Consider the following 15,781-nt stretch of genomic DNA (forward strand, 5'->3'; position numbering starts at 1 on the left):
GAGACTGTCACCTTTTCTTATTTAAAGGCAAGTGTAAGGCATTGCATTCCAGATGCAATTTGATTGGTTAAAATGCTGGGCTTTAACCAAAACACACTTTATTCTTGCACTACAGTAAAAGTACAGATAAAATAAATTGACTTAACCATTTCAATACTTGAAGTAATGTATTATGTTAACTCCTATTGATTAGCTGTTCCAATGTAGCAGCCTCCTATAAACATTCTTGGCAAAGGCAAATAGAAAGAAGAACACAAATCCTGCATTAACGATAGAGCTTCAAGCTTTTGTAGAGACAGAAAGAATTCAAGTGTTTTTCTGTAGCAGGGAGAGATGTATGGTAGTTTCAAAATCCAAACAACTACTGAAGGTTAAACCAGCACCCTGGTTCTGTGGGAGCCCGACTCCACCCATTCATTCTCCTTCTGTTGTTCCAACTTTTTAAAAACCAATGCCTCACAAGCTGTTCACTTTATTTGCGTGGTGGAGACAGCTTGGTATCAATGGCTCAAAACTGCTCTTCACAAAGAAGCATGACAAAATACACTTCTTAAAATCATAATGTCATCACATGGCTCAGGCGAAAATCAAGGATCCCTCTGTTCTCTCAGCTGAATGTACAAGATCCCATTGCTCTTCTTTGAAACGGTGCAAAGGGTTTCATCCTGGTTGTTGCCTCATTTAACATCCTAACAAGTCAACTGGTCATTGTGTGCTTGCTGCATGCAATCAGATTTGATCCTGAGATGAATTTCTGACCTTATTTATGCCATCAGGAGCACCCTGAATTTACATCACTGTAAAGTCACCCACTTGTAAGCTATATTATCTTGTGTACTGCTGAAAGTTTTTGTTTCATGCTTTTTCTACATTTCGACAAGACAACTCCAATGCATTCCTGGCTCATTCCTCCCCCTGCTCCCCCACCCCCTGGCCAAAAAAAAACTCTAAACCTGGAGTGTTCTAAAACTCTGCCTGTGTGTTAACTGTTCTGAAGCTCTATGCGCGCACACACATACTAATCATGCCTCCGGATGTACTTCAGCCTGCAGTCAACGAACACCCAGAACTTGAAAAGTCCTGTCTGTGTTTTTATATCTCTCCATTGCCTTGTTTCTACCTATTTCAGGCCACAAGCCTTTCAGACATCTGACTTCTTGTGATTTGGGATTATAGTAGCTCTGCTCTGCCATTTGTGACTGTGGCTTCAGTTTTTAAGATCCCACGCTCTGCAAGACCCTTCCTTTGCTTTTTGCTTAAAAACCTACTCCTAAAACTACACTTCTAAAAACCTTCCTCGTCAACCAAGTGTTTGGCCATTTCCCCAAATTTCTGCTTAAGTGGCAATTTTTAGTTTAAATTTTGACTGCAACGTTTCACTAAATGACTACTGTGATTAAAGTGCTTAATTAACTTGTAATGTCCTTAAATTTGTAAAATTATATACATCATTAATTCCCAAGCCATTTTCCTTTGATTCATGTTAACTTTTTGAAAGTAGTACGATCCCAGGTACCGTCAAAACCAAAACTGTAATAATATAGCATATAAAATTCAAATTGTAATTAATAAAATTTGCATATTAGAAATCATATAAATATGAAAATCTGCATTTAGAGTAATAGAATCATAGACATTTACAGCACGGTGTTTGGTTCTTTTCCTGAGGTTTCGCACATGAGATGCAATTCACATGTACCAACTTTTGCTAACAGTTCAAGTTTATTAAAGCTTGTAGGTGACCCCTTTTTGACCCTGTTCGCAGGCACACCAAGTCGAGTCAAAATGACGCCCTGAACAAAGAAAACACATTCCCTTTATACAGGTCAGTTGGTCATGCTCGCAGATACTCTGGCCACTCCCCCACAGTCACCTGCTACTGGAGACAACCCTGCAGTCACTCTCTCACAGTCACATGTACCCCAAGTCAAATGGTAGGATGAGATAATGCAAATGTAAATGCGCTAATCCTGGAGAATCGTTATGCAGACAATTTCCTGACTCAGTGGTTCCCTAAGACAATGCAGGTGTGACATACCTCGCTTCAGGGGATGGCTAGAAAGCATTTCTGAATTGAAGAGATTGAATGAGAGTTTAATTTGATAATAACAGGAGAGTAGTAGCAAATGACTGTCTGTCGAAATGAAGTGTGAATTACAGTGGATAGTCATCGACATTTCTGCATGGTATCTGTTAGACAGAATGTCGCCCCCACCCACTTCCAGAACGTTCAGCTTTGCAGTCTAACTCTTTGATGCAATATTAATGTTGAAAGAGAGATTCCTTTTTAAACTTTTAATATTACAACAGAAACAGACCTTTCAGTCCACCTTGACCATGCTGATCAGATATCCTAACCCTAACTCGTCCCATTTGCCAGCACTTGGCCCATATCCCTCTAAACCCTCCTTATTCGTATACCTATCCAGATGCCCTTTAGAACATTACAGCACAGTACAGGCCTTTTGGCCCTTGATGTTTCCACATCAACCACTTTACCCTCATCCACCTGTTTGGTCACCATCTCAAAGAACCCAAGAAGGTTTATGAGGCACGACCTGCCCTTCATGAACTGTGTTGACTGTCCCTCATCAACTTATTCCTCTCTAGATGATGACTAATCCTATCTCTTCTAACCCTTTCCAACACTTTACCCACAATCGAAGAAAGGCTCACTGGTCTATAATTTTCAGGGTAGTCTTTACACCGCTTCTTGAACAAAGGGACAACATTTACTATCCTCCAGTCATGTGACACTATTCCTGCAGACATTAACAATGTAAAGATCAAAGCCAAAGACTCTGCAATCTCTTTCATGGCTTCCCAAAGAATCCTAGGATAAATTCTGTCTGGCCTAGGGGACTATTTTTTTGACACACTCCAGAATTGCTAAACCACCTCCTTGTGAACCTCAATCCTGTCCAGTCAAGTGTCTGTATCTCCGTATTCTTCTCGACAGCAAAATCTGTTTCCAGAGTGAATACTGACGAAAAATATTCATTTAGTGCTTTCCCCTATCTCCTCAGGCTCCAAGCACAATGTCCCAACGCTATCTTTAATTGGCCCTAATCTTTCTCTCGTCATTCCTTTATTCCTGATATACCTACAGAAAGCTTTAGGGTTTTCCTTGATCCTATCTGCCAATGACTTGTCATGTCCCCTGGCTCCTCTTAGTTGTCTCTTCAGGTCTTTCCTGGCTAACTTGTAACACAAGTGCCCTAACTGAGCCTTCATATCTCATTCTTACATTAACCTTCTCTTTCCTCTTCGAGTCATAGAGATGTACAGCATGAAAACACCCTTCAGTCCAACCTGTCCATGTCGACCAGATATCCCAACCCAATCTATTCCCATCTGCCAGCACTTGGCCCGTATCCCTCCAAAGCCTTCCTACTCACATACCCATCCAAATTACCCTGACCAATAAAAGAAAGCATGCCAAACGCCGCCTTCACTATCTTATCTATCGCAACTCCACTTTCAAGGAGCTGTGAATCTGCACCCCAAGGTTTCTTTGTTTAGCTACACTCCCAAGGACCTTACCATTACGTGTATAAGTCCTGCTAGGATTTGCTTTCCCAAAATGCAGCACCTCGCATTTATCTGAATTAAATTCCATCTGCCACTACTCAGCCCATTGGCCCATCTGATCAAGATCCTGTTGTAATCTGAGAGAACCTTCTTCGCTGTCCACTGCACCTCCAATTGTGGTGTCATCTACAAACTTACTGACTATACCTCTTAGGCTTGCATCCAAATCATTTATATAAATGATGAAAAGTAGTGGTCCCAGCACTGATCCTTGTTTCACTCCACTGGTTTCAGGCCTCCAGTCTGAAAAACAGCCCTCCACCACCACCCTCTGTCTTCTACCTTTTGAGCCAGTTCTGTATCCAAGTGGCTAGTTCTCTGTGTATTCCATGAGATCTATTCTTGCTAATCAGTCTCCCATGGGGAACCTTGTCGAACGCCTTACTCAAGTCCATATAGATTACATCTACTCCTCTGCCCTTATCAAACCTCTTTGTTACTTCTTCAAAAAACTCAATCAAGTTTGTGAGGCATGATTTGCCACGCACAAAGTCATGTTGACTATCCCGAGTCAGTCCTTACCTTATCAACTACATGTACATCCTGTCCCTCAGGTTTCCCTCCAACAACTTGCCCACCACTGACATCTAGCTTCCTGGTCTATAGTTCCCTGGCTTGTCTTTACCGCCCTTCTTAAACAGTGGCACCACATTAGCCAACCTCCAGTCATCTGGCACCTCACCTGTGACTATCAATGATACAAATAACTCAGCAGTAGGCCCAGCAATCACTTTTCTCGATTCCCACAGAGTTCGAGGGTACACCGGATCAGGTCCTGGGGATTTATCCACTTTTATGCGTTTCAAGACATCACTTCCTCCTCTGTAATCTGGACATTTTGCAAGGTGTCACCATCTATTTCCCTACATTCTATATCTTCCATGTCCTTTTCCACAGTAAGTACTGATGCGAAATACTCTTTTGGTATCTCCCCCATTTTCTGCAGCTCCACACAATTTTGATCTTTGAGGGGCCCTATTCTCTCCCTCGTTGCCCTTTTTTCCTGAATATATTTGTAAAAGCCCTTTGGATTCTCCTTAATTCTATTTGCCAAAGTTATTCCATATCCCCTTTTTGCCCTCCTGATTTCCCTCCTAAGTATACATCTACTTCCTATATACTGTTTTAAGGATTCACTTGAACTATCCTGTCTATACCTGACATATGCTTCCTTCTTTTTCTTAATCAAACCCTCCATTTCTTTCGTCATCCAGCATTCCCGATACCTACCAGTCTTTCCTTTCACCCTGACAGGAATATACTTTTTCTGGATTCTTGTTATCTCATTTCTGAAGGCTTCCCATTTTTCCAGCCGTCCCTTTACCTGCGAACATTTGCCCCCATCAGCTTTTGAAAGTTCTTGCCTAATACCATCAAAATTGGCCTTCCTCCAATTTAGCACTTCAACTTTTAGATCTGGTCTATCCTTTTCCATCACTATTTTAAAGCTAATAGAATTATGGTCGCTGGCCCCAAGGTGCTCCCCCACTGGCACCTCAGTCTTCTGCCTTGCCTTATTTCCCAAGAGAAGGTCAAGTTTTGCACCTTCTCTAGTAGGTACATCCATATACTGAATCAGAAAATTGTCTTGTACACACTTCACAAATTCCTCTCCATCCAAACCCTAAACACTATGGCAATCCCAGTCTATGTTTGGAAAGTTAAAATCCCCTACCATGACCGCCCTATTATTCTTTGATAGCTGAGATCTCCTGACAAGTTTGTCTCAATTTCCCTCTGACTATTTGGGGGGGCGGGGGGGTGTCTATAATACAATCCCGGTAGAGTGATCATCCCTTTCTTATTTCTCAGTTCCACCCAAATAACTTCCCTGGATGTATTTCCAGGAATATCCTCCCTCAGTACAGCTGTAATGCTATCCCGCATCAAAACACCACACCCCCTCCTCTCTTGCCTCCCTTTCTATCCTTCCTGTAGCATTTGTATCCTGGAACATTAAGCTGCCAGTCCTATCCATCCCTGAGCCAGGTTTCTGTAATTGCTATGATATCCCAGTCCCATGTTCCTAACCATGCCCTGAGTTCATCTGTCTTCCCTGTTGGGCCCCTTGCATTGAAATAAATGCAGTTTAATTTATTAGTCCTACCTTGTCCCTGCCTGCCCTGACTGTTTGACTCGCTTCTGTTCTCAACTGTACCAGTCTCCGATTGATCTTTTTCCTCACTATCTGCCTGGGTCCCAGCCCCCCCACCTTACTAGTTTAAATCCTCCTGAGCAACTCTAGCAAAACTCTCTTCCAGTATTAGTACCCTTCCAATTTAGTGCAATCGTTCCTTCTTGTACAGGTCACATCTATCCCAAAAGAGATTCCAGTGATCCAAAAATGTGAATCCTTCTCCCACACATCAGCTCCTCAGCCATGCATTCATCTACTCTATCCTCCTAATCCTGCCCTCACTAGCTCGTAGCACCGGGAGTAATCCAGATATTACTACTCTCGAGGGCCTCCTTTTTAAATTCCTGCCTAACTCTGTGATCTCCCTTCAGAATCTCAAAATTTTCCTTTCCTATGTGAGCAATGACCTCTTGCTGGCCCCTCTCTCCCTTGAGAACATTCTGCACCCTCTCTGAGAAATCCTTGATCCTGGCACCAGGGAAACAACACGCCATTCTGATTTTTTGCTGCTGGCCTCAGAAACGTCTGAATGTACCTTGGACTAGAGAGTCCCCTTACACAATTGATCTCTTGGAACCCAACTTCCCCCTCATTGCATTAGAGCCAATCTCAAAACCAGAAACGTGGCTGTTCATGCTACATTCCCCAGAGAACTCATCACCCCCTACATTTTCAAAAACAGCATACTTGTTTGAAATGGGGATAGCCACAGAAGACTCCTGCAGTAACTGCCTAACTGTCTTACCTTTCCTGGAGTTAACCCATCTACGTGACTGTGTATCTGCAACTTTTCCTCCTGTCTATAATTGCCATCCATGGGGGCGGCATGGTGGTACAGTGGTTAGCACTACTGCCTCATAGCGCCAGAGACCCAGGTTCAATTCCCGCCTCGGACATCTGTCTGTGTGGAGTTTGCACGTTCTCCCCATGTTCTGCTTGGGTTTCTTCCGGGTGCTCTGGGTTCCTCCCACAGTCTAAAAACGTGCAGGTTAGGTGGATTGGCCATGCTAAATTGCCCATAGTGTTAGGTGAAGCGGTAAATGTAGGGGAATAGGTCTGGGTGGGTTGCTCTTTGGAGGGTCGGTGTGGACTTGTTGGGCCAAAGGGCCTGCTTCCACACTAAGTAATCTAAACATACCGTTGCTGTTGCAAATTCCTCATTACCTCTAATTGTCTCTCCAACCGATCAATTTGATTTCATAGGATTCACAACCAACAGCATTTATTGCAGATAAAATCCACAGTAATCTGTAAATTCTCCTTCAACTCCCACATCTGACAAGAAGCGTACGTCACTCTGCTAAAGGCCATTTTTGCTCCTTCACAATCTACAGACCCAGAAAATAACATTGTCTTATTCCTCTACAAAACACTGCTCCAAGTTAAATTAATAGTTATGGCTTATAGTTTTTAAGTTTAATCAAAAGACATATCTCAAAAAACATATAATCAAGAAAGAACCCACTCTACTCACTCCTGCAGACTTTCTGTAGCCACACTTAAAACTATTCACTTATCTGTTTCTGTGCTGTGACTTCACCCAAACAGTTCCTCCAAGATCAGTTGTGAATTTCACTGTTTGTTAATTTTCCCAGACTCACTCCAATGTCCAGTGATACATGAATTGAAGAGATTCAACTTTTTTAGTAAACCACAGCTCCCTCACTCGACCACTTCCTCCTTGCCTGACAAGTACATACTAATCAAGGACACGCAGTAGCTGTTCCTTGAATAGCTCCACACTTCAATTGTGCCCATCACCTGCAGTTTCCTTCCCCATCCTATATATCCTAAATCTTGCCTCATCACATCGTAATTGCCTTTCCCCCCCAGCAATAACTCTTGCCCTGGGTTATGTACCTATCCCTTTCCATCACTAAAGTAAACATAACTGAATTGTGGTCACTATCACCCAAGTGCTCACCTACCTCCAAATCTAACACCTGGCCTGGCTCATAATCGAGTCCTAAATCCAATATGGCCTCACCCCTTGATGGCTTGTCTATGTACTGTGTTACGAAACCATCCTGCATGCATTGGACAAAAACTTGGAACTTTAGATGGGTCTGTTGTAAATGTCATTGTACCAGCCTCCACCATTTCTTCTGGCAGCTTTTTATAAAAATGTTATTGTCAAATGTACTTATGTAGGTTTTGCTCAAGTTCATCACCCCACCCCTCCCAAAGAAAGACTCTGGCCAGCAATGTGACCTACTCCATATTGCCTTCTGCAAAGATATTCTATTAACCTGACTTGTCTTGCAACAGATTGCATGAGGACAGAATGGCAAGGGAACAATGGAGGAGGTTTCTCAAGAGATTATGAATGGGGGTAGGGGGAGCGGAATGCTGACAGTTACTTTCACACACTTTATTTGCAGTGGTGGCTATTTTCCAAGCTGTTTCTAATTGTTCTCTGGTCATGAATTATACAGACACCACCACTGTACTGTTTTATCATAGAGTCATACAACATAGAAACAGACCGTTCGGTCCAACGCATCCACGCAGACCAGATAGCTTAAATTAATTTAGTCCCATTTGTCTGCATTTGGCCCATATCCCCCTCAACCCTTTCCTTATATACACATGCATATGCCTTTTAAACGTAATTGTCCCAGTCGTCTTCACTTTCTCTGCTTATTCAATACATCCAACCTTGTGAGAAAAAGTTGCCCCTTAGGTTCTTTTCCACCCCTCACCTTACACCTGTGCCATCTAGTTTTGGACTCCACCACCCCGTCCATGCCCGCCATTATTTTATAAGCCTCTGTAAGCTTACCCCTCAGCTCTGCTCCAGCCTATTCAGCCTCTCCCTCTAACTCATACCCTCAAAGTCTAGCAACATCCTTGTAAATATTTTTTGAACCCCTTCAGGTTTCACAACATTGTTCCTGTGGCAGGGAAACCTGAACTGAATGCAATATTCCAAAAGTGGCCTAACTAATGTCCTGAACAGCCTCAAAATGACCTCCCATGTTGTGCAACAACACTAAGAAAGCACAGACTCACAAGAATGTTAAACTTAACACTTTTTTTTATTTGTTGGAATTACTTGTATCCATATTTTATGTTGAGAGTTGAGCCTGATTTGATTTAATCCCATATTCCATTTTATTGGGAAGCAGGATAACTGTTCAAGCACATACTTTGAGGAATTGCATGTCAGTAACCACAGTGTATTGAGAGAAATATTTTTTTGAATTGTACATTGACATTTCAGGCTATCATTCTCAGCCGAGAAAGTGGACAATAAAACCCACTATATCTTTGAGTTGACAATTTACAAATGTAATTTTTACAGGTTAGGTCCACGTCCCCATCCTGGCACTTTCCCCTGCCACCGCAGGAACTGTAAAACCTGCGCCCACACCTCCTCCCTCACCTCTATCTAAGGTCCTAAAGGAGCCTTCCACATCCATCAAAGTTTTACCTGCACATCCACTAATATCATTTATTGTATCCATTGCTCCCGCTGCGGTCTCCTCTACATTGGGGAGACTGGGCTCGTCCGAGCAGAGTGCTTTAGGGAACATCTCCGAGACACCCACACTAATCAACCACACCGCCCCGTGGCCCAACATTTTGGCTCCCCCTCCCACTCTACTGAGGACATGGAGGTCCTGGGCCTCCTTCACCACCTCTCCATCACCGCCAGACGCCTGGAGGAAGGACGCCTCATCTTCCGCCTCAGAACACTTCAACCCCAGGGCATCAATGTGGACTTCAACAGTTTCCTCATTTCCCCTTCCCCCACCTCATCCTAGTTCCAAACTTCCAGCTCAGCACTGTCCCCATGACTTGTCCAGACTTGTCCTACCTGCCTAGTTCCTTTTCCACCTATCCACTCCACCCTCTCCTCCCTGACCTATCATCTTCATTCCCTCCCCCACTCACCCATTGTACTCTATGCTACTTTCTCCCCACCCCCACCCTCCTCTGGCTTATCTCCACGCTTCAGGCTCTCTGCCTTTATTCCTGATGAAGGGCTTTTGCCCGAAACGTCGATTTCAATGCTCCTTGGATGCTGCCTGAACTGCTGTGCTCTTCCAGCACCACTAATCCAGAAATAATAAAGTTACACTGGGTGCTGTTGGTAAATCAAAGGAGATGAGGTCCTGAAAACAGATTTCAGGCAGCAAGGAAGGAAGTTGAAAATGATAGTTAACCTAGCAGTTTAAAATTCAGCTCTTCAGGGAACTGGTTGAATGCACTTTAGACTTGCAACATCAATATTTGATATACTAGCTTAGAAGCTCATTGCATTAATTTAAAAATGTTTGGTCTTTTATAATATGGATTGCAATCCTGTGGTTGTAAATATTTTCATCAAAAAAAGTCACAGTAAACTTGTCATAGTGATAATTCAGAGTTCAATGAAGTTCAGAATTTTGTTTTAACCTTAATTTTCACTGTGAAAGTCCTGAATGCTTTGAGCATTGCTTCTCAGTTGTAAGTGTGGAAAAAATGCACTTTTTAATGATTACCGACATTTGGGTGTAAGCATAAGTTTCACAAAGAACATTGCATTTTGTAACCAGGCAACAGATTAGAAATGGTTTCATAAATGTCCTTGGAGATGCTAGTTGGTGGAGCACTATGTCTGCAAAATATTATAGAATCCCTCCAGTGTGGTAAGCAGCCATTCAGCCCATCTAGTCTGCACCAACTCTCCAAACAGCATCCCATCCAGACCCAAACCCCTACATTATCCTAAAAAACCCACATTTACCATGGCCAATCCACCTAACCTGAACATCTTTTGGACTGTAGGTGGAAGCCCACGCAGACATGGGAAGAATGTACAAGCTCCACAGACAGTCACCCGAAGCTAGAACTGAATCCAGGTTCCTGGTGCTGTGAGGCAGCAGTGCAAATCACAGAGCCAACGTGCTGCCCTTCAGTACCGGATTACATGAACTTTACTTAGGAGTGCACAAAGTAAGAAACTTGTTTTGATTCCAATTTATGCCCTTAATTTCTCTCCATTTTGGATCCTAGTGATATAATGAGAGTCAGCAGCAACCACATCCCATAAATGAAGAAAATATAACTGCAATCAGACTCAATGTGCTAAATTGACTATTCTTGTCCCCGTGTAGCTACCATAATAGATAATGGGGAATCAGTCGATATAATACACTTGGATGACCCAAAAGATATTTGAAATAAAAGATGAATAGGCAAGTTAAAGGCTCAATAAACTGAAGTAATGTGTAAGCAAGATTGTAGGATTGGTTTCTGAAGATGAAGTCGATGATGTAGTAAGGATAAATGAGGTTGCAGGCTGTATCTAATGGCATGGCATTTGTGGATCTGTGGTCGGGCTTCAGCTATTTACAATCAATATGAATGACTTAAAGGATTCATAAGAGTAATATATCTAAGTTTGCTGATGATACGCAGATAGGTTGTCAGGAGTGCACAAACAGGATTACAAAGGAGAGTTGTCCAACATGCAGTGTGCAGATATTTAGGCTCCAAAGAGACCTTGGAGTGAATGTTCATAATTCCTTCAGTAAACTTGTCATAATTGCTTGAAAGTGGAGTCTCGGGTAGATAGGATAGTGATGAAGGCGTTTGGTATGCTCACCTGTATGCCTGTATTGCATTGGGAGGTGATGTTGCAGCTGTATAGGAGATTGGTTAGGACACTGTTGGAACACTGCATGCAATGCTGGTTTCCCTGCTATAGGAAAAATGTTGTGAAACTTGAAGCTTTCTCTATATCTTTGATTGAATAAATAGTCAAAATGGGGCATACATTTCAGAAAGACTGTTAAATACAATTCACGACCTGTGCTGATTGAAGAGGCCTGTGCAGCTGATCTAAAACAAACTCACCATGGGTTCAAGTCCTGCATGAGATGACCTGTTCTGATTTCGGTTTCAAGCACGTTAGAGGTGCTTCATTGCCATTTTGTAGTGTCAACTCTAAATGCTGTGTTACAAATGTTATCAAGCTATTTGTTATCTATGGTGATGAAATTGCAGCTGAGTCTGATCGTTTCATAATAAACCACTGTCTTTCAAAAATAAACGATTGATAGTGAACAAGTTTGTAATGTTTCTAATTTGTCAGTCTTGCTTTATCAAACTTAGGATATTATATTCATGTCATACTTCTCTCGACACAAATTTCTTATCCCAACTGCTTGACTCATAATTTCCTTTTACATCAAAAATAAGTCTAGCACGACTCAATGATACAGAAAATAAAGCAGATTAATAAGCTTCCATCGAGAAGCTACAATGAGGAGTCACAAAATGCACATTATAAAATCAATCATAAGACGGGATGTCATGTAAATATGGGTTTTTTTTTCCCCTCTTCATTTAATGTCTACTTGTAATTTTTGGATAGATTTTCACGACAGCGATTAGGAAGGAAAACTGTGGCTGAATGTGCCTTAATCTCCATAATCAAGGATAGAAAATCAATTAGGTTCCTGGACCAAACTATACAAACACCGGACTGCAGAACAGAAAGAAACCATTCTCCTCTTCAAGTCTGCTTCGTCATCTGATTATAGTCTCAATTCCACTTTCCTCTCTATCCCCAATGATAATTGACTGGCCTGTTTCAAAATTCTAACTCTGCTTCAAATACGGTCACGACAAAGCCTCTCTGCTTTCTTGGGAAGAAAGCTGCAAACTACTGACTTTCTAAGAGAAAAGATTCGTTCCAATCTCTGTTTTAAAGCGGAGCTCTCATATTTTTAAACTGTGTCCTTTCATTCTCATCTTGCGTAAAATGTGAAACTTCATTTCAGCATATGTGTTGATGCTCATGTGTTTCAATAAGATTACTGCACTCCTAAACTCCCTTGGAAATAGATCGACCTGTTCACCTTTCCTTCAGACAACTGTGATCTTCACTATTTGTTGTATTCATAAGTTAAGACTGTGGAGGAATGAGTCAAGTGAATCTTCTCTGAACTGGTTTTTCTGCAGTTCTGTTCTTTTCAAATAAGGAGATTAAACTTGTACATATGATGAGGACTCTACTATTTCAGGGGAAAAAAAAGTGATCAGTGCTGTATTTATTCACTTAACCACTAGGTGAGCCCCTTACACCTCATTTGTGTTTTGTATCAACACATACACTTTTGAACCTCATCAAAATAAATTATTTGAAATCACTCTGTCAACAATATAGTTTCTCTTTTTGAAGATTCAAAATTTGAGTTGTGAGGCAAAAACATAGAAAATTCTGACTTGTGTTTCAGACTTTGTGGAGCATTTACAATAGATTCAATTAATAATCTGAATGTCTGATTTAGCAGCTAAGAAGTCAGATTTGGAAATTTTTTGATCCTTAAAATTGTTAGAATTTGGTAAACGTTTGAAAAGAAATGCCACATTGTGTGACCTTAAAGCAGGAAGTAGAGTTGGGGAGCTTTGCTTGATAATGTTTTATCAAAGGGTCTTTTTACATTTGTGGCACTGCGGAGTATTTGAAGCCAGAAAGAAATTCGATTGCCATTGTCAGATTCCACTCAGAAATGTTGTACTTGTTGACTGAATCATGACGTGAGCCCACCACAGCTAAACCTGTGGCCTGCTAATAAGGTAGTGATGACAGGAATTTTGCTGAAACTTCGAACTGACAGATAAATAAACAAATGATCTGACTTTGATATGCCAATATAATTGGGCAAAAATAGAATCCAGTCCAACTTATCTTGTAACATATCCCCTCTGCAATAACATCTTGCTTAGAACTGAAAACAAAAATTGCAGAAAATCACAGCAGGTCAGGCAGCATGTTTGGTGAGAGAAAAAGCAAGCTAATGTTTCTGACAAAGGAGCAGTGCTCTGAAAGCTTACGATTTCAAATAAACCTGTTGGACTATAACCTGGTGTCGTGTGACTTCTGACTTTGTCCATCCTAGTCCAACACTAGTACCTCCACATCATTAATTTAAAAACTAATTTGATGTGTTGTTAATGGACATGTTATCTCAATAGTCATAATAGCACAGTAAAAATCAGTGAACTTCTGCCATTTTTGTGTGTTTGGTTAACTGGTCAGAGAAGAAGCATAGTGTGGATATTTGTTAAGTAAATATGCGCCAGGATTAAATTTTTACTGTATTGTTGAATCGTAGAATCCCTACAATGTGGAAACAGGCCCTTGGGCCCAACAAATCCGCACCAATCCCATCCATATCCATCCATCTTCCCAATTATCTACATTTATCCCAAACTAAGACATCCCTGAACACTATGGGGCAATTTAGCATGAGACATCTTTGGATTGTGGGAGGAAACCGGAGCACCCGGTGGAAATCCACAGACACAGGGAGAATGTGCAAACTCAACACAGACAGTGGTCCTAGGAGGGAATCAAACCCAGGTCCCTGGAGCTGTGAGGCAACAGTGGGTTGGAAGCAAGTGCATAAAGGGCATTACAATGAAATGAGGATAGAGATAACTAAAACGAACTGAGTGGATCGATTGGCAGGAATGATGGAAAGTAAGCAGTAGCAAACATTTAAGGAGTATTTCATGACTCTCTGCAAAACTACATCCCAATAAGGAGGACAAATTGTATGTGAAGAAATGATATAACTGACCGAAGAAGTTGAGAGTATGAAGTTGAAAGATAAAGCATTTAAGAAATTTAAGTGGGGCTTTTGAATATACAAAAAGGAAGAGAGATCAAAGTAAATATAGGCCCCTTGGAAAATTAATCTGAGGAGACTGTTATGGGGCATGAAGAAGTGACAGAAGAGTTAAACAGATATTTTGCATCACTCTTTGATGGAAAATATTTCGAGTATCCCATTAATGCTAAAGAATATGGGGAGGAATTACATACCATTACCCAAGAAGTGGTATTAGACGAGCTAATGAGGCTAAATGTACATAAGTCCCCTGGCCCTGATTGTTTGCATTTTAGGATCCTAATCCTAAAAGTGGCAGCTATAGAGATAGTGGACATATTGGTTGTAATGTTCCAAAAATCGTTGGATTCAGGAGTACCAGGTGATTGGAAAACTGCTAATGTGACACTTGTATTCAAAAAGGGAGAGAAGCAGGTAACTATAGGCCAATTAGCCTCTTGTCAGAAAAATATGTGAATCGATTATGAAGGAAGTAATAGCAGAACATTTGGAAGATCATGATATAATTAATCAGAGTCAGCATGGTTTCTTGAAAGGGAAGTCACATCTGACTAATTTTTCAAGAAGGTCTCAATCAGAATAGATGGAGGGGAAGCAATGTTGTATTTGGACTCCTACGACATGATTCCTCACAAAAGTTGGAGTCACTACATAAGAGCGCATTGTGTTAGAGGTAGTGTTTGGCATGGATAGAGAACTGGCTAATGGGCAGGAAATAGCAAGTGAGGCTAAGGGGTTCTTTTTCAGGCTGGTGACCAGTCGAGTTCCACAGGAATCAGTGCTGGGACCACAACTATTTACAATATACATTAATGACTTTGAGGAAAGAATTGTATTTACTGGAGTCAAATTGCAGACAACAGAAAAATAAGTGGAAAGGCAAGTTGTGAGAGGGATACAAACAGTTTACAGAGAGCTGTTGATAGGTTAAGTGAGCAAAAGGTTCACAAATGGAGTGTGATATGTGGAACATAGAACAGAACAGCAGAGGAACAAGTCCTTCAGCCCACCATGTCTGTGTCAACCATGATGCCATTCCAAATTAATCCCAACTGCCTGCACATGATCGTATTCCTCTACTCCTTGCCTCTTCATGTATCTGTCTAAATGCCTCTTAAAGTTACTGTTGTGTCTGTTTCTTCTCAGGCAGTGTGTTCCAGGCACTTAGCACCCTCTGTATTTTTAAAAAAAAACTTGCCTTGCACATCTCCTGTAAGCTTTTCCCTTTTTAACCTAAACCTATGCTCCTGAGTATTTGACTATCCACTCTATTCATGCCTCTCACAATTTTATATACTTCTCTCAGGTTGCCCCATTGCCTCAAACTTGAATGAAAGCAATCCAACTTTTCCAACCTCTTGTTCTAGCCAATGCGTTCCAATCTAGGCAACATCCTGGTAAACTTCCTTTGCACTCTCTCCAA

At 41.4% G+C, this 15,781-nt stretch overlaps 1 protein-coding gene across 5 annotated transcripts in view; it reads left to right on the top strand.

The window, feature by feature from the left end:
• Positions 1 to 15,781, top strand: part of clcn3 (chloride channel 3) — a 154,462-nt gene that overhangs the window by 18,471 nt on the left and 120,210 nt on the right. The window contains exon 1 of one of the 5 annotated variants that reach the window (XM_060834954.1): positions 10,562 to 10,669. The exons of the other annotated variants lie outside the window; for them this stretch is intronic. The gene's annotated coding sequence lies outside the window, so the exon portion shown is untranslated. Of the gene's footprint in view, positions 1 to 10,561; positions 10,670 to 15,781 lie in introns of those variants that run through there. 5 annotated transcript variants of the gene reach the window in all.

Source organism: Hemiscyllium ocellatum, chromosome 2 (genome assembly GCF_020745735.1).
Source record: "Hemiscyllium ocellatum isolate sHemOce1 chromosome 2, sHemOce1.pat.X.cur, whole genome shotgun sequence".
Lineage (NCBI taxonomy): Eukaryota > Metazoa > Chordata > Chondrichthyes > Orectolobiformes > Hemiscylliidae > Hemiscyllium > Hemiscyllium ocellatum.